The sequence below is a fragment of the Humulus lupulus genome, chromosome 2, assembly GCF_963169125.1.
Source record: "Humulus lupulus chromosome 2, drHumLupu1.1, whole genome shotgun sequence".
Lineage (NCBI taxonomy): Eukaryota > Viridiplantae > Streptophyta > Magnoliopsida > Rosales > Cannabaceae > Humulus > Humulus lupulus.
In genome coordinates, this window is record NC_084794.1 from 140,233,942 (window position 1) to 140,254,803 (window position 20,862).

Below are 20,862 nucleotides of genomic sequence, written 5' to 3' on the forward strand. Positions count from 1 at the left end.
ACACTTGGGTTGGGAATTATAAGCTTGATCACTATAAGCTTACCAAACACTTGGGGAAGTAAGGTTTATTCACATTTTGGTTCAAGGTTTAGATTGGTCATATAAGTCTTCAAGGTATTTCCAAACTCTAGTTCAATTGGTATTATTTTCTTTAAGTTCCCGTAGTCTTCTACTCAGCATTCTAACCTTACTCTTTATTCTTGATTAGGAAATCTAAGAACTTGCACATAAGTTTTTGGTAAGTATATTCTCAATGGTATAGTTCTTCCATTCTTTTCATCCCTTTTCTTCAATATACTCACCCAGTTATAAATGGTTTTTAGGAGTGTTCCAAAGTCCCAACTCTATCCTCATATCCCGGTAATTTTAGTAAGGAAAATAGGATAGGATTTATGTGTTATATGATTTTATATGCTATCTTATGATTTTATGTTATGTAATATGCTATGTTAAGTATGTTTGTAGACTTGGGCATATGACCTATACAACTAACTGTTGGGTTTTATGCCCTTAATAAAACCATTTTTCTTATGTAACACGTTATTATTATCAATAAAAGAAGTAGAAATCATTTTGTTTATTCAATTGCATTGTTCGCTTGTTTTATTACATGTTTATTCAATTAATACAAACATTCATAAAATCCTGAACATATGGATAGTTACAATTATGGTGACTAGGTCACAGTGGATTATAGTTGTAATTATATGTTCAAAAGAACAAGTCCTAGATTAGATCAGTGCATTGGATTTTCACTGATTAGGAAATCTACGATATGATCTACTTACACATTAGGAGTGTGATGTCTTGTCCAAGGCATTGACCAAGTAGATATGATCGGATGTATTTGGTTACATCGGACTAGGACCGATATTGATTATTGATTGATAAATAAGTATCGTTGTTATCGAATCTAATCAATATCACAACGTTGACCATAGGTTAAGTCGATCTTAATTCTGAGTGATAATATTCTGCTAATTATATTATTTAAATCTTTTGACTTGTTCGTTACCAGCTTACCCTACGGTCTAGCCCATACTTACATCTTGGAGATTTAGTAATGAAATTGAGTGGGAGTATTATTCATAGATATGAAATCTATAACTTCTGTATGAGAAGTGAAAAGATGATTTCCTTAATTGCTTTGTTCAAAAGGTTAAATGATTGAGATCTCATTTCTGTGATTAAGTTCACGGAAATATCATTTATAAGGAACTTAGTGGGAGTTAAGGATAAAATACTAATGAGGGGTAAAACGGTAATTTTCACCCACCTTGTTAGTAAGTCATTGATAGAGGATTGACTAACTGTAATGGTTATAACAATGGATAACGTATTTATGCTTTGGAAAATACGTTCTATGAATTCAAGAGTTCAATTCCAAGTCTATAGTGGAGTCACGAGGAATTAATAAGGTAGTGAAATTATTCGTAAATAAATTCACGGTAACTTATTGGAGCTTGATTTCATGGATCCATGGTCCCCGCATCACCTTTGAGTAAATCATCTAGAATGTCTCAATTAATTGATTTAATTATCAATTAGGATTTTTTTTAAGTTGACTAGGTCAATTTTGGAAAATTTATAGAGATATGAGATTTAGAGAATAAAAGAGAATCTTTGGGTAAATTTATTAATATTGATAAATTGGTATCAATATAAATAAATAAAAATTAAATCAAGTTTCAAATTATAATTAGTTAATTTGAATAAGGATTTAGTTAATTAATTAAAATAAATAAATAAATAAAAGGTTTTGAATTTAGGCCCAATTGGGATTTAAATTCAAAATAAAAGTATTGGGCCCAAGTCCATTTGTGGGAGCCCAAGGCTTTTATCTTTTTGTTTATTAGTTTAATTAATTCAAAATTTAAATTTAAATTTAAATTTAAATAAAGCCCATTAAGTTGTCTATATAAGGAATATGATATCTAGGGTTTTCATAAGTTAGAATCAGTTAATTCATTGGGTAAGTGAAAACCTAGACACTCTAATCCTTTCTTAGCCACTTTCTCTTCTTCTTTTCTAGATCTCTTTCTCATGTGTTGAGAACCAGCCCACACTAGTTCTAGATTGATCAAAGGCTTGGTGAGGAAGACTGTGTTGCTAATCTAGTTCAATCTCTTGATAATACTCTGCTACAGAAAGGAATCAAGAGTTAGAGAGATTGAAGGAAGGAGTTGTTCCAGTTCCGCTGCGTATTCGTAAGTTTCTACATCATTGTGTTTATGTTAATTTACGAATCTAATGTTCATATGTATGTCGTGTTATTCTATGTTTCTATTATGTGTTTGGAAATATAATAGGAAGCATGCATCTAGATTTAAATTTCAAGATCCTACACTAACAAGCCCCAAATAGATTATGGGCATATGACTTGCTTAGCTAGCAAGCCCCACTAATTTAATGGGCATATGACTTGTTTAGTTTATGGGACCCCAAGTAATAATGGGCATTATAGTATGTATGTGACATAAGTGTTATGATATGTTTTATGTTTCTTTATGAAATTTATGTATATGGTCTATGTGTTAGATTTTCCTTGCTGGGCATTAGGCTCACTCCTTTTATGTTTATATGTGCAGGAAAATTGCTTTAGTGGCGGGAAAGGTTCTTGGAAGCTTGGGGAATGTGTATTGAGGCGGAATGTATTCAAAGAGCCGAGAGTTTCGATTCGAGGATGAAGTCTTTACTTATGTTTTTATGTGTATTTTTCCGCACTTATTTATGTAATCTCTTTTAATTACAATTATGTTATGTTTTGATTTTAAACCAATGGGATCCCATATCGTAACTTAAATTTTATGCAAGTTTAACCTTTATTTTTACAAGTTTTTAATAAAGTTATGATCTTTTCACTTGTAAGTTCTATTAAGGATTAGGGTCTATGTGTAGTTTTCATTAATGGTCCAAAGTCTAGAGTAGTTGGGTCATTACATGGGTAAGCCACTAGCCTCCAACAAATGAGAGACTAATGGGTAAGTCTCTATTTTAACAAGTGAGCGACTGATGGGTAAGCCACACAAGCGCTTATAATATTCATCGAACTTGAGGTCGGTCCGGCATTAATGCTCTTTGAGTCATTCAATGCAAAAATTCGATTAGATCTAATCTTTATTGGCTTGCGTTGAGTACGCTAAGGTCGTCCTGACTAATGAGTCAGCGCAATGTGACCAGTGCCCAGTACCACTGCCGAACCTGACTAATGAGTCACAACTTCACAGTTGATACTAACACCTTTGCCAAATCTGACTAATTAGTCAGTACCATGCACAAGTGAGCAACATTTGCTAAACACCCAATATTCAATCCATGTCCACATTTACATAACCAACATGCCTCATGAATAACCATGCATGTCACATCTGGGGTGCAGTTTTCTTACCTCTGATTCGAGCTAGAATGAACAAAAGAACGACCCTTGAGAACGGTTTAGCTTTTAGTCCTTTAGCGGTTACCTAATCATAACACATTATAGGATACCATCAATAACATGATAATCAAGGGTTCTCAAACCAAGATTTAGCCTCCGAGACATCAATCCTCACTAATCCGGGTAGTAGGAGTGATCCCGAGGCCAAAACATGCAAATGGGCTCAACCCTGCTAAAGAGCCGCGGCCCTGGAACCTTGTGCCGCGGCCCCCAGAAAATCCAGAGGCAAGCGCCGCGGCGCCCAATACCAAGGGCCGCGGTGCCCAGCGCAAACAGAACCCCCTCCTTCAACCCCGAGCTAGGGTCGCGGCGCCCAAGAACAGGGCTGCGGCCCCCAACCCTGGGCCATTCCCAAATGTGTTTTCAACTTCTCAAAACCTCCAAAATCATACATAAACATTCCCCAATCATCAAAACAAGGCTCCCAAGCTTCCCAATGCATCAAAACCCTCAAAACCCAAGGTTCAAACGAATCGAAAACTCAACAATTCACATAGTCCAATTCAAAGCTTAGAAACTCTAAAAACTCAAAACTTTAAACTTAGATTACCTTCGATTAGGTTGTTTTCTATCAAATCCTTCGATCAAGAAGCTTCTAATCTTTCCTAGGATCGCTATGCCTCGATCCTCACTTGATTCTGACTCCTAGAACTCAAGATTTCTTCAAATATGCTTCGAGTGGCAAAAATGAACTAACGAAGGAGAACAAGAGGTTTTCTAATCGTACGTTCTATCTGACAGCTACTTCAAGCTTAAGTAACCTCAAATAAAACCTAATGCTCGGGGTCCCGAAAATACTCCCGGGGATATTATAGTCAAAACTTCCAGAATTTCACCCTGATCTCAAATATTCCCAACTTATCATCAAATAAACATTTCTATTACTCCAAAATTGACCCCGTTATGACAAAACCGCTAATCCAATAAACAAAATCATCTCATGCTGAATAGCTCGAATATATCTCCATAATGATGGAATCTCATTCACAAATCACACCATGCACCCAAATACACAAATTTACCCTCAATGGGCCAAATTATCAGAACATCATAATATTTCAAATGTGGACCCACATGCATGCATATATCATCATATTATAATATAATTCACATAAACATGCATATATTCATTTAATGGCATAATTAAACAATTACGGCCCTCCCGGCCAACTAAACCGCCACTAAACCACATCGGAGAATTCGGGGCATTACAATTTCGGTATTGAAGTTAGACCAATCCATAAGGTCAACTAAGGTATTCCTATTCTTTAAGTCCAATTCTTTAAAACTCTTTAGTTTTCTTAGTTTCTTTTATTCAGATCCTAACTTTCGTTATTGGTTCTTGATTAGGTTCTTGGAACTTAAGTTCTTTCTTGGTAAGTTTCTTCTTGATAGTTTAGTTCCACATTCATTCTTTATTCTTTAGAAATACTCACCATTTGTATTGTTGGTTTTTCCATTGTTCCAAATCCCGTCTTTGTTCTCAAATATCCCGGTGTTGGTAAGGAAAATAGGATAGTTTCTATATGCTTATATGTTATGTTATGTATAATATGTTATGATAAGTTTATGTTATAATATGTTATGTTATGTTTTTTTTATGTTTTCTAGGGCTCATAGTTTCTTAGCTAGCAATCCCTAGTGTTTATCATTTTCATGGTTTAGAGTTATGGTTTACCTTACCTCAGATATTAGACAGGGGACCTAGATGGGTTATCATATAGTACCATGTGATCTAACCTACCTCAGATATTAGACAAGGGACCTAGATGGTTTTTCGCATACCATGAGTTAATGGCCATTAATATTTTAGTCTTATATGATATATGTTTTTATAGCCATATGTTTTATAGTGTATGCTTATGATATATGATATATGTTTTTATAGCCATATGTTTTATAGTGTATACTTATGATATATGATATATGTTTTTATAGCCATATATTTTATAATGTATGCTTATGATATATGATATATGTTTTTATAGCCATATGTTTTATAGTGTATGCTTATGATATATGATATATGTTTTTATAGTCATATGTTTTATAGTTTATGTTTATGATGTAGTTTTATGCTTATGATATATGATGTATGTTTTTAGTAGGTTTTCCTTGTTGGGCATTAGGCTTATTCCTTTATTTTTAGTGTGATGTAGGAAAATGAATCTGGAAGGCGGAAGGATTCTTGGTGGCTTGGCTTGTGTGTTGAGGATGGATGAAATGTGTGGACTGCGTGTCGATCGAGGATGAAGTTATTTATGTTTAGTCTTTTAGAACATGTTTTTCCGCATTTAGTTTTTTTTTTAACAATTGAATTAAAGTTTATGTTTTTCTTTTAAACAATGGGTACCCATGCCATATTTTCTATTATTATGTATTTAATACAATATTTTGAGATTTAATAAAGTTATATTATTTCTTATGTATCTTTCCCAAAATAGTAGATATGTCTAGGAGTTCTAATGGTCCAAGGTCTTAGAAATAGTTGGGTCATTACAGTTGGTATCAGAGCAATGGTCCATTTGCATGAAGTTCTCCTTGATACACACGCTCAAGCTCCGAATCTCACCGCCAATGTAAGTGATTTTGTTATAGTTGTTATGATTATGTGTTTAGTTAACGTTTTAACCCCTATGTTTTCAGTTAAGAATACCTGTAAATTAGTTTATTTTCCTTATTATCTTTGCATTTATGATTGTATATAGTGAAAACTTTTTTTTCCAAATTAATATCAGTGTTATTTTTTAATGACATGTATGAGTTTGATTTTATTTTACAATCATAATAAATAATAAATCTTATAAATAATGACCAAGTTCGGTGAGGATGGATACAAATCAATGGATCGGGTTCTATATTGAGAGTTAGGGGGCCATAGAAGTGAGAACGATTTTACTAATCCTAGCCCTCCCTCAATATGGTTAACTTTGGAACAATGATGAGTTTCGAGCCTGAGAATTAAGTCATATAAGATAATTAGAAACACACACTTAGAAAATAATAAAGATGGCTTATTTTTCTAAGTTTAGAAACATACCTTAATTATAAAGAAGACTTATATAATTTTTTCATAAGAAGTCATAATTAATAGGTCCGAGTTATGTTTGCTTATATTAAGTTTTTGCCTTAGAGCCTATTAGGGTAAGTTCTAATATGATTTCTCGGCTATTAGAACTTTTCCGAAGATATCGCTCAGAAGGTCTGCATGCACAAACGCTAATGTCTCCAACGCCGCTCCTGAGAGCAATGAAGCCCTTCCAGTTCACAGAAAAGAAGCGCGTGCTACCACTACTACAACTCAAAGTGCGCCAACGCCGCCGCCGATGGACATCACCGCAGAAATTGTCTGGCTATGACAACAAGTGGAAGAGCTGCTACAATGACAACAGACTCAGCCACAACCACATCCTCAGCATAGCAACAATAATAGGCAGAAGAGAAAGCATCTCGATAGTAAGCAGGCCAATGGTGACAAAAGAATGCGAGCAAGTGATAATCCAGGTTATGTAGAATACCCGCAGTGCTCCAAATGCCAAAAGAAACATCTTAAGGAATGTCGTGCAAATACCAAGGAATGCTACATGTGTGGCCAGGAAAGTCATCGAAAGAAGGAATGTCCCCAGCTCAAGCAGAAGGAGAAGAGGGATAAAACGATGGTTCCAGACCAAAGACTTTGCCTTGACCCAGGGAGGAGCCCATGTTAGTAACAAAGCAATTACAGGTCAGATTCCTATCCTCGATAGTATATGTTCTAGTATCGCTTGATTTGGGAACAACATACTCGTATATCTCGTTAGGAATGATAGAGAAATTAGACAAACCTTGTAGAACTAGGTTTGTGACATAGTTGCCTTCAGGTGAAGTAGTCCTATCATCACAAATAGTACAGGGCGTACCGATCAAAATTGAGGACGTAGAACTAGAAGGAGACCTGATAGAGTTAGAGATCAAAGACTTCGACGTAATACTAGGCATGGATTGGCTAGCAAGGCATGGCACAACCATCGACTGCAGACGTAAGCAAGTGATGTTCGAGACTCCTGATGGTCAAAAACTATGCTATATGGGAAAAATTTAGGACTACGTACGCCGCTTATTTCATCTCAAAGCTCAGAGGATGGTAGAAAAAGGATGTCACACATTCTTAGCCAACGTCATGGATGTGGTAAAGGAAACACCACTAAAGGTTGGAGACGTCCGCATTATAAAGAAATTCCCAGAGGTATTTCTTGACGACTATCAGGATTTGTCGCCGACACGGGAGAAAGACTTCACAATCGAACTAGTACCGAGCACCGAGTCTATTTCAAAGGCACCATACCGGATGGCTCCTACCGAACTCAAGGAGTTAAAGATACAGTTAGAAGAACTCTTAGACTTGGGTTTCATTAGACCGAGCCATTCGCCATGGGGAGCACCGGTACTATTTGTGAAGAAGAAGAAGGTCGGAAGCATGCGGATGTGTATAGATTATCGCGAGCTGAATAAAGTGACAATTAAGAATAAGTACCCGCTACCCCGGATTGACGACTTGTATGATCAACTTCAAGGAGCGACCATGTTTTCAATGATTGATCTACAGTCCGGGTATCATCAGCCCAAGGTACGAGAAGAGGATATTCCCAAGATAGCTTTTAGAACTCGCTATGGACATTACGAGTTTCTAGTTATGTCCTTTGGTCTTACCAATGCTCTAGCCGCGTTTATGGATTAATGAATAGGGTCTTTTGGACAAATTCATCATAGAATTCGTCAACGATATGTTGGTGTACTCAAAGGACGAAGCTGAGCACAAGGAACATTTAGGGATGACCTTGTTACTTTACGCCAAGTTTACAAAATGTGAATGTTGGCTTTCGCAAGTAATGTTCCTCGGGCACATAGTATCCAAGGAAGGAGTTGTTGTAGACCCATCTAAAGTAGAGGCTGTGAAGGAATGGCCAAGACCAAAGAACGCGTCCGAGGTAAGAAGTTTTCTGATACTAGCAAGCTATTATCGGAGGTTTGTAGAGGATTTTTCTAATATAGCCACTCCGCTTACTAGCCTAACCCGGAAACAGCAAAGGTTCAACTGGACGGATAAGTGTGAAGAGAGCTTCCTACCGACAGCCAATGACAAGTTTTTAGTCTATTGTGATGCGTTGAAGCAAGGATTGGGTTGTGTGCTGATGTAGAATGACAAGGTGATAGCCTACGCCTCAAGGCAGTTGAAGGAGTACGAGCAACAATATCCAACAATATGGAGTTGGCAGCGGTGGTTTTTGCGTTGAAAATATGGCGCCATTATCTTTATGGAGAAAGGTGTGAGATTTATACGGACCACAAAGGCTTAAAGTATTTCTTCACTTAGAAGGAGCTCAACATAAGGCAGCGCATGTGGTTAGAACTAGTGAAGGATTATGACTGCAAAATCCTATACCACCCGAGAAAGGCAAACGTAGTTGCTGATGCGCTAAGTAGGAAGAGCTATGGAAGTTTAGCATCGTTAGCTGGAATAGAAAAGCCACTACAGCATGAGCTGATCAATGCTGGAATACAAGTAGTCATTGGTAAACTGGCTAACTTGTCCATCAAGTTAAGTCTGTTAGAAGATATACGGATTGGGCAAGGGCATGATGACACGTTAGTAGCACATATGGATGCAGTTAGAGAAGGGAAGGCCACAGATTTCTCAATATCTAGTCAGGGGTTATTAAGATATAAGGATCGGGTATGCTTGCAAAATAATCAAGGGATTAAGGTGAGAATTAGAAGAACACATGATACCCCATATTCAGTTCACCTGGGATCGACCAAGATGACTCACGACATTAAGGCAATATATTGGTGGCCAAGAATGAAGAAAGATATAGCGGATTATGTGTCTAAATGTTTAGTATGCCAGCAAGTGAAAGCAGAACATCAACGGCTTGTCGGCTTATTGCAACCATTTAGCATTCCAGAATGGAAATGGCATTAGGCTCATTCCTTTATTTTAGTGTGATGCAGGAAAATGAATATGGAAGGCAGAATGATTCTTGGTGGCTTGGCTTGTGTGTTGAGGATGGATGAAATGTGTGGACTGCGTGTCGTTCGAGGATGAAGTTATTTATTTTTAGTCTTTTAGAACATGTTTTTCCGCATTTAGTTTTTTTTTAACAATTGAATTAAAGTTTATGCTTTTCTTTTAAATAATGGGTACCCATGCTATATTTTCTATTATTATGTATTTGATACAATATTTTGAGATTTAATAAAGTTATATTATTTCTTATGTATCTTTCCCAAAATAGTAGCTATGTCTAGTAGTTCTAATGGTCCAAGGTCTTAGAAATAGTTGGGTAATTACAGTAATGGGTGTCGTATGCCGTATCAAATTTAAATATATATTATCAATCACTAATACTAGCTACTTCAGGATAGCAGTAAATAATGGTCGAAACCATGAGGACTATGATCAAATTATTATTCAAAATAGGAACTAAACAGAAATTAGAAATGAGTTTTAATTTTAAAAACTAAAAAAATAAAATAAAATAATGATCAAAGATTATATAACTAAGGATAAAACGATATTAAAGAAATAGTCAAGAATTACTCTCCACCTTCGACAATCAATCTATCAACAATGACAAATAATATTCCTTCTTCCCAATTAAACTATTAACACCGCAGATAACACTTAAGCTGTTAATTATCCCAATTTTCCTATTATAATTAATTAAATCTAAGCACTCTTAATTAATCATTTTTACCCAGCAATAAACTCATTAAGCATGCGATCTATTTAACCTAGTAAAAGCATTACACTTTATGGAAACAAGTTAATCTAGGCAACAAATTCATTAAGCATGTAATTCATTTAACCCAGGTTCTATTTTTCGTCATAATCAAGATATTTGTCACAATATCCTATTTGTAATTTATCACTCTATTTAGATCATAAACTATTAGGTGAATAGCACTCCTAAGATGATAGTAGAACAATGCAAAACCCTAATTAGCGGTCGTCTAAACAATATTTTACAAGATCTATGACATTCAAGTAGAAAAATAGAAGCAATTTAATATAAGGGAATAAAATTCATCAATGCATTCAAGATCTCATGTCTAGGGTTTTGAAATAACCCTCAACTACAAATAAAACTACTCCATAATCACATTCATATTCACAAACATAAATATTCAATGAAAATAAAAGAGTTTTGAGAATAAAGAAAAACTAGATTGAAGAATGTATATGCTGATGTCTTTTCTCCTCCTCTGCTGCTCTAGCCTCAAAATTCACAATCCAAAGTTATGATAAAAGTTAACCCTAACCCATTTTATAGCCCATTCAAAAATACATTTAAAATTCAAAAATGAAGGAAAAATCGATCGCTAGTCGCGTCCAATGTTTCTTGGCAACCGCGACCACTGGAACATGTATTTTCCAGAAAATCAGGCTCTATCCGTGGCCTGGGACATTTCTAGCCATGGTCGCTGGGCTTTGTTGGTGTGGTCGCAGCCTGTGATGTGGCTGGCCGCGGCCATAGCATTTTTTTCGTTTTTTCATTTTTCTTCAACTGCAGCCACTGACGGTATTTTAAACATAACTTCTTCGATATAGCTTAGAATTGGACAATTCAAAAATCTATGCAAATCTAAGATAAATATCTAGAACTTTCATTTCTTGATAGATTTCCAAAATAGTACTAGAAAATTATCGAAATCAAGTGTGAAATTTCAGACTTGTAATTCCGAGTTTAACCATTGCTTGTAAAACATCCCAAATTAATTCTTTTTCATCCAAATGTCTTGAAAACCTAAAAACACAAAATAAACTAATTAAACATATATAAATAAATAATCAAGTGCATAACCACAGAATAATAATGAATTAAAAATAGAAAAATTCGATACTTATCGAATTCCCCCACACTTGACATTTTCTTGTAACACATAAGCAATGGTTTTGTCGAAACCGCTAGTTGTCTCAAAATTTGATCAAACAAATAAGTCATAGGAATAATTTGAATTCCACATTCCTCATAATTTCAACTCAATGCCAGTTACCGCTTAAACTCGATCAATTTATGATTATGCACAATCAAACTTACCAAAACACAAACATTCGAATCAATTTACACATGTCAAAGTATGTTTTAAAGTCTCTTGTATAGTAAAAATTTTCATGAAAAGCATCCACTCCATAGAAATTAAGAAATTATTCTCCACTAATGTAACCACACATAATCAAGAATCAAAAGTTCTTTAAAAGCTTGTAATGTAAGGCTAAGGTTAAAGACTGATGAAAAATGAATACTTAAGCTTTAATCACACCATAGCCTATATTTTTTTCTATTCTCTAGATCTTTCCACAAATTTCTCATACAATTTAAGAAAATACAAATTCTTTCCTATTTTTTTTTCACATCGATCAAACTATTTTCCCCCACACTTATACTTTTACAAGCGTTTCTTCTTCTTTTTTTTCAATGCAAATTTTTTTTTCATTTTTTTTCCTTCTTTTCAACTTCATTGGGAGAAATATTATATCATATAAATTCACATTACAATCTAACAAACCAATACAAATTGTACCCTTCTTGCAATCCATAACCCAACCCACAAAATCAAACATTCATATAAAACTATGGTTTTGCATTGTTGTTATTATAGTTGTTGCTCCAACTGGTCTGAGGTTGACTCTGCTGTCTAGGCTCAGGCTTACTGGCTTCCTCTTTACTTACATTAGCCTACAACCTCTCTACTTCTATTGTCGTTTCAAGAACATCGGCATACGTAGTATTTCCTGGGTTTGCTAGCTTAACCCCCAGCTCGATCTTAGGTTGAAGTCCTCTAACAAACTTGTTCACCCTCAGAAAATCAGTTGTAACCATCTCAGATGCGAACTTTGCTAAGCGGTCAAACTGATGAGCATACTCTGCCACTGATAAACTTCCTTGCTTCAAGTTGGCAAACTCCTCAACTCTTGAAGCGAGTATAGCCAAATTGTAATACTTCTTGTGGAACAGCTCCACGAATCGAGTCCATGTCATGGTGGCAACATCATGCGATTGCTGGACCAAGTCCCACCATATCCTGGCATCCTTCTTGAGCAATGACGAGACGCAGGATATTCAGTCTGCATTACTGAGATTCATGTGCGTCAAAATTGGCTCCACATTCCTTAGCCATTCTTCTGCCTCAAAGGGGTCTGTAGTCCCTTCGAAGTTTGGAGCGTGCTGTTTGCGGAACCTCTCATACACTAGCTCCATGTGCTATACTGGATATGGCGCATAGTTCTCCACTGACCATCCCCCATATGGACCAACTTGTTGGAGTGCTGAGGCCATTTGTTGTGGCTACGGCTGCGGTTGAGGCGGAGGCTGAGTCTGAGGCTGAGTCTGAGGCTGAGCCTGTTGTCGTTGCTGCTACAAAAGTTCCTCGACTTGATGTCGCAGTCTGGCGATCTTTGCATTGTTGTCAGCTGGCGGTGCTGGCGCGTTGCAGCTAGCAGTAGCACGCACTCCCCTTCTGCGAACTGGAGGGGCTTCATTGTTCGATGGAACAGTGTTGGAGGCGTTTCTGTTAGTGCGTGCAGATCTTCAGAGCAACATCGTAGCAGAGTTCTAACAGTTGAAAGAAACATGTTAGAACTTTACCTAATAGGCTCTAAGGCAAAAACTTATTCTAAAACAAACATATCTCAGACCTATTGATTATGACTCATTATGAAAATTTTATAAGTCTTCTTTATTATTTAGAGTGGGTTTCTATACTTAGAAAAACAAGCCATCTTTATTTTTCTAAGTTTGTTTCTAATCATCCTTTATGACTTAATTCTCAGGCTCGAAACTCATCTTTGTTCCAAAGTTAACCATATTGAGGGAGGGCTGGGATCAGTAAAATCGTTCCCACTACTATGGCCCCCTAACTCTCAATATAGGAACATGGTTCATTGATTTGTATCCACCCTCACCGAACTTAGTCATTATTTATTTTATTTATTATTTATTATGATTGCAAAATATAAAAAATCAAACTCATACATGATAACAAAATAACATGATATTAATTTGGAAAAGAGTTTTTCACTTATTACAACCATAAAACAAACAATAAATAAAATAAACAATGAAAACTAACTATTCTAAAAATCAGGATCTTCTACATCCGATCCTTCATCTAGCATATCATCATATAGTTCTTCATAATCTTCATTATCATGTGCCTCAAAATGTCCTCTAGGAAGGTTTGTAAAAATCTTATGTTTTTGCTCATTTGTAAACTGAAATTCTGATTTTGCAGTGAACCTAACTAAGAGAAAGTAGTATCTCATTGCTGCTGGCAGTTCATCTTCATCATCCATTGTTTCCCATATTTCCTCTAAGGCTGCTATTATGGGATGAAAATCTCTAAACAGTCTAATTACTAATACATATTCTTCCGTTGCTCTCATCATGATTTGCTTAGACTCTTGAAGGTGACTTATTTCTTTGTGGAACAAAAGCAGTCTTCGAGTGATTCTTTCTAGTGCTCCTACGGTGTTTCTTGGTTCCCTTATTCTTTTTAAAGCCTTAATGGCTCGGATATCCTCATTGGTTAATGCTTCGTTCATACTTAACTAAAAACATAAATACTAAAATCGTTAGCTATACACATAAGCAAAATAACTATAACTTAAATACTTACTTGGCAGTCAGATTCGGAGCTTTGAGTGTGTGTATCGAGGAGAACTTCATGCGAAGGAACTGTTGCTCTGATACCAACTGTAATGACCCAACTACTCTAGACTTTGGATCATTAACGACAACTATACATAGACACTAATCTTTAATAAAACTTACAAGTGAAATGATCATAACTTTATTAAAAACTTGTAAAACAAATGTTAAACTACATAGGATTTAAAGTAAGATATGGGATCCCATTGTTTTAAAAGAAAAACATAACATAATTGTAAATAAAATTGATTACATAATAAAGTGCGGAAAAATACATATAAAACCATGAGTAAAGAAACTTCATCCTCGAATCGAACTCTCGGCCTTTTGACTCCATTCTGCCTCAATACACATCCCCAAGCTTCCAAGAACCTTTCCCGCCATCAAAACTATTTTCCTGCACACAAAAACATAAAGGAGTGAGCCTAATGCCTAGCAAGGAAAATCTAACACATAAAATTCATAATGCAACATAAAACATATGTCACACATACTATAATGGCCATTATTACTTGGGGTCCCATAAACTAAACAAGTCATATGCCCATTAGATTTGTGGGGCTTGCTAGCTAAGCAAGTCATATGCCCATAAATTTATTGGGGCTTGTTAGTTATACAGGCCATATGCCCAAGTCTACAAACATACATAACATCACATAAATCATAGGTTAATCATAACACATAAATTATAAGATAACATATAACATAACATATAGAATCCTATCCTATTTTCCTTACCAAAAGTACCGGGATATGAGAACAGATTTGGGACTTTGGAACACTCCTAAAAACCATAAATGGAAGGGTGAGTATACTAAAGAGAATGAGATGAAAAGAATGGATGAACTATACCATCAAGAATATACTTACCAAAAACCTTATGTTCAAGATCTTAGATTTCCTATCCAATAATAAAGAATAAAGTTAGGATGTTGAGTAGAAACTATAAGAACTTAAAGAAAAATAAAACCAAAATGAACTAGAGTTTGGAATACCTTGAATGCTTTTATCACCAATCTAAACCTTGAACCGAAATGTGCTATAAACCTTACATCCCAAGTGTTTGGTAAGCTTATAATGATTAAGCTTATAATTCCCAACCCAAGTGTTTACACTCTCACAATAACCTAGCAACTTGCAGCCTCTGAACTTAGCTTGATGAATGAATAAATGGTTGGGTACTAGGTCCTATTTATAGAGTTCAAGAATGAAAATATCTTCATTTAACTTGAATAAAAATAATGGCTTTTTAAGTGAAAAATATTTGAATTATCGTTCAGCAGAGGCTGAAGACTCGGTCAGAAAGATACTGGACTTATCAAGAGGTTAAAGATTAAAATGGGAACGTTTTCAAAAATATTCAAAAGTTCATTGAAGGAGCCGATATATCACCCCTTGTAGGCGATATATCGCCTGGGCCAGCATGCCCGAGGCTCGTCGAGGTGCTCGTGCGAAGTTACGTGTTTTTCGTATCCCCGTACTATGATATATCGCCCCCTATAGCTGCGATATATGGGCATACACTGAATATTTAAACACGAAATTGCACATTTTAAGTTTAATTTTAATTAAGTAAACAGCCTTGACTAAGTCCTCTAACATTTTCAAAGCTACTGACAGACCCTAGGATATTCAAATATTACTCTCAATAAACTTATTCCTCAAAAATACTTAATTATCTTTAAACATACACATGACAAGTGTTACTTTCTTATTGGGTCTATCTAAACCTTATAATATAATAAATATTACCATCAATATCAGTCATATTAATCAAACCTTAGGTTAAAATTAATATTCTTAAACTATAGGTTAAACTTAGAAAATCTACAAGTGTTACTATGAGTGTCCAAATAATTCCCGGTCTGAGCCCAAAATCCACAGTCATAAAAATACTACTACTATTACTATTATACTACTATCTAACTAGCTAAGTAAAGTTTTTGGACCCTACAATAAAGAAAAAACTAGATTGAGGAATGTATATGCTAATGTCTTTTCTCCTCCTCTGCGGCTCCCGCCTCTAAAATTCACAATCCAAAGTTATTATAAAAGTTAACCCTAACCCATTGTATAGTCCTTTCAAATATACATTTAAAATTCAAAAATTAAGGAAAAATCGATCGACGGCCACAACCAGTGTTTCTTGGCGACCGTAGCCACTGGAACATGTATTTTCCATAAAATTGGGCTCTAGCCGCAACTTGGGACATTTCTGGCCGCAGCCTCTAGGCTTTGTTGGTATGGCCACAGCCTGGGATGTGGCTAGCCGTGGCATAGCATTTTTTTTCATTTTTCTTCAGGTGAAGCCACTATGGTATTTTAAACATAACTTCCTCGATATAGCTTGGAATTGGACGATTCAAAATGCTATGGAAATCTAAGGCAAATATATAAAACCTTTGTTGCTAGGTTGATTTATAAAAGAGTAGTGGAAAATTATCAAAATCAAGTGTGAATTTTCAGACTTGTAATTTCAAGCTTAACCATTGCTTGTAAAACATCCCAAATTTATTCTTTTTCATCCAAATATCTTGAAAACTATAAAACACAAAATAAACTAATTAAACATATATAAATAAATAATCAAGTACATAATCATAGAAGAATAATGAATTAAAAATAGACAAATTCGATACTTGTCAGGTTGCAAATATCCAACTATAACTCGCCCAAATAAGAAGAAAAGAAGTTTAAACCACCCAATGGTTTTTGTGGTTTGGTTGGGTTAACCCACTCAAACCAATCTTCAATAAATATTTTTTTTAGTGTTCAAATTATCAAATTCAAGCTTGAAAATATTTTTCTAAATTTATTGTTAAAAACTACGAGGCAAACATTAGTTGTTTAAACATTAATGACAAAAGTATTGTACATTCATCCTTAAAATAAAAATAAAATATAAATAGTCTAAATTCTAGAGTTCAACTCCAAAGACCAAATACAATACATCAAAATCAACCACCATAAATTCCAAGTTCAAATACACAATAGTCCAACCATTATACACAACACAACCGGTCCAAAGTTAAAATAAAATAGTCCAACCATTAAACATAAGACAACTAGTCCAAAGTTCAAATACTAAACAGTCTAATCATTAAACATCACACTACCAGCTCATGATTCCATGAAAATGATTATAAAGTACTAGGAATACGAGTAGTGGTAGTAGTGTCAGTTCCAGTTGTTGCAATACATGATTCATCTAGTAAAAATAAAATCAATACATATTTGAAACCAATATTTATAAAGATAAAATAAGCAAAATGATAAATTTATCATACCTAACTCAACTTGCTCGGATGTCGCCAAATCCTCGATGTATTGTCTCAACAAAATAGGAGCATCATATTCACAAGTCAACCAACTCTTTGAGAAAATTAAAGCCTCAACCATTTTTGGTGACAAAGAACTTCTAAATGGATCAAGTATCTGTTGTCCAGTAGAAAAGACTGAGTCAGAAGTGACTATATACATTTGAACAGCTAATATATCTTTCGCAATGTGAAAGACAATTGAATACTTATTGTTATTCCTTTTCCACAAATCTAGAATATCAAAATCCGCATTCTCAAGTAGCTTTTCATTTCTATCATCAAGATAATCATCCAAATCATTACTAGCTACTTCACTAGAAACAAACTTCAGCTTGATAAGAAATGATGTGCTACTTGAACTTCCACTTACGATGGTGACATTTTCACTTGCTTGTTGATCATTGGAAGAATTAGGAAGCAGAACATTGTTATGATAAAATGCATACAAACTAGTCATTATATTCTCAACTTTTTTTTTATCATTTTTCAGCTTTAATTGGGTCATAGAAATACATGAACCCATTCTGAACTACATCATGTTTGAATCTTGGATCCAAAATTTAAGCAATATACTGCAACAGATTTGCCTTCTCAACATTGCCCCAATACTTGTTGAACTTCAGTAGCATGGTCTCTACCACTTTTCTCATCAACTCATTTGTACTTGTCTTCATTTCATTGAGCTCAACATGAACTGCAAAAATCTCTTGCAAGAAAAGATTTGATGTTACATACAATGACCCCCTGAACTTCAAAGTAAGTTCATAAAAAGCTTTGAGAAACTTAACAAATACATTAGCATTGCTCCAATCATTAGCTTCTGGTGGGCCATCCCCTTTTTCTCCATTGGCTCTTTCTTTTTCAAAATAATTTGTGTAATTTGCATCCCCTTCCATATAACTAAAAACCATCTTAAACTTTAATTCTGCTTCTAGGATCTTGTATGTGGAGTTCCACCTTGTCACCATATCTAAACATAATAAATCTTTTTATTCTACATTTGCATCTTTACAAGCTTCTTTAAACAGCTTCAACCTAGATGGAGAAGATCTCATATATCTTACTACATTCCTTATGATATAAATGGCATAAGATATGTCTTTTAAACCATAAAAAACAACCAAGTTCAAAATATGCACACAGCAGAGCATATGAAACATCTCTCCATCCAAAACTAAAGCATTCTACTTTTCTGACAAACATTCATTTACCTTTCTTAAAGCTACATCATTTGATGTGGCATTATCAACTATAATAGAGAAAAGCTGAGTAATTCCCCAATGATTGAGACAATTTATTAGTTCTTTTGCCACCATATCACCTTTGTGGCTAGGAACTTGAACGCATTTTCCAATTATTATCAATCTATTGAGCAGTCAAGCACATATAGCTAATATTTTGTATGAAAGTCCAAAAATCAGTAGTTAAAGACAACCTTTGATTGACAAAAACATTTCACAATTTTTTCTTTTCCTTCAAAAACAATTGGTAGATATCTCGAGCAATTGTAATTCTTGAAGGAAATTCAAATTTAGGACAAAAAATGACTATCAAGCAAGCGAAACCATTTGTCGTCAATATGCCTAAAAGGAAGCTCATCAATAATAAAGTACTTTCTCTCACTATACCTTGACTAAACTTTGTTGCATGAGCCCCACTTGAGTTAACTTCAGATATAGGAGTCTTCTTGGTAAAATGATCAGCTGTCATGGCTTGTTGCCTATTCCCCTCTACGAATGGTCTAAATTGACACTTCTTACACTTTCTCTCAACGTGACTCCACAGGGTACTAGTCCCACAATTGGAATTGGCTGCGTAATCAGCTGTACAATAATTACACTTTGCTTTCTCTCGCTCTTGTTCACGTCCCTTTAATTTTTTCTTAACCATAGTAAAGTGATTCGCAATAGATGATGTTCTTTTCCCTTGACTTTTCCTTTTCTATGGTTTCTCAATTTTAACAAGCCCTTCTGCATTTTCTATATATTTAATCCATTTTCCACCATGACATCCACATTTTTATCTTCATTTTCCATATGTAATTATCTGCAAAATAATATGGCATACACATTATAAACTAAAAGTATATGATAAAATAGCAAAACATAAAGTGAGATCAAAAGTATGAAGTTTATTGTAACGTCCCAAATTTGATAATTAGGCTTGGTGCCTTGATTAGTGTGTCGAGAGAGCAATAGATGATTTAGTTGCATTATTAGTTGAATTAATTATGATATATGTGTATCATTATTTGATTTCTTGAGTTATGTTATAATATGACTAGGTATGCATGTTTAGGTGTATTAAATATGCATGTGGGCCCGTTCTGATGAATAATGACATATTTGTAATTTTGGTCGTGAAGGGCATAAATGTAATTATGTGTGTTATGACTGAGACCACATTATTATGTGGGTATATTTGCAATATATTGGGCTCGAGGTGGTCCTAGGGAGCGGATTAGCATAATAGTCACAACGGGGTCAAATACCCGGCTCGGGGTGAGCCTGGGTGTCTTTTGGGAACGCAGTGTGTTTTCGAGGTTGATCGGGCAACGAGTAGTTATTTAGCAATTATTTGGGTATGTCAGGATTAATTGGTGATTTATAGGACTACTCGAGGAATTAGCGAGACTGTGGCAAATGACGGGTTTGCCCTTGGAGGCATTAGAGGACTAAGAATAAGATTAGGGGTTTTTTATTCTTTTAATGTTAAGGGTAGACTTAGGCTTAGAACCTTGAGGAAGCAAGGAAAACAGGAGAAATATTCAGTTTCCTTCCTCTTTCTCTCTCTCGTGTATCCCTCTCTCTCTCTCTCTCTAAGGCTTGGGAGGCTTTGGATTTTTTGAATAGGAGGCTCTGAAATTTAAGGCTGGGTATTGGGGAATCAAGCTAGGAGCAGGAGTTGGGACAACTGAGGACCAAAGTTACTATTGAGGTAAGGTTTAAGGCCAAATTTCTTTGTGAAATTTTGCTGCTAAGTTAGGTTTTGAGCTGAGATTAGTTTTAGCATGATTTGTAGAGTTGGGATAGGATTCTTGGTTATTTTTTGGGGTAATTATAATGCCTATGTTGTATGATTGGGAGTTCTAGATGTAATTATAGGTTTATTTGTTGATTAGGATGAGTTTTGGAGATTTTGGCTCGAGAAAAGCAGGGGGAAATTCTGGGTTTCGAGCTCGAGCCGCGGAACTGCTCTTCAATCATCGCGACCCGTGTGCATGGAAGGGCTTGGCGATTTTTTGAAATCGCCCAAGCGCCGAGGCGTGGGTTGGGGCGCATTGCAGCCCATGTCCCCCAGGAGAGAGCCTTGATCTCTCTGACTTGTAGCACGCCACGACCCTATGGGTTGAGCCGTAGCTCAAATAGAGAAAAATCGCCAAAATAGGTTTTTAAGCATGGGGACTCAAACTTAA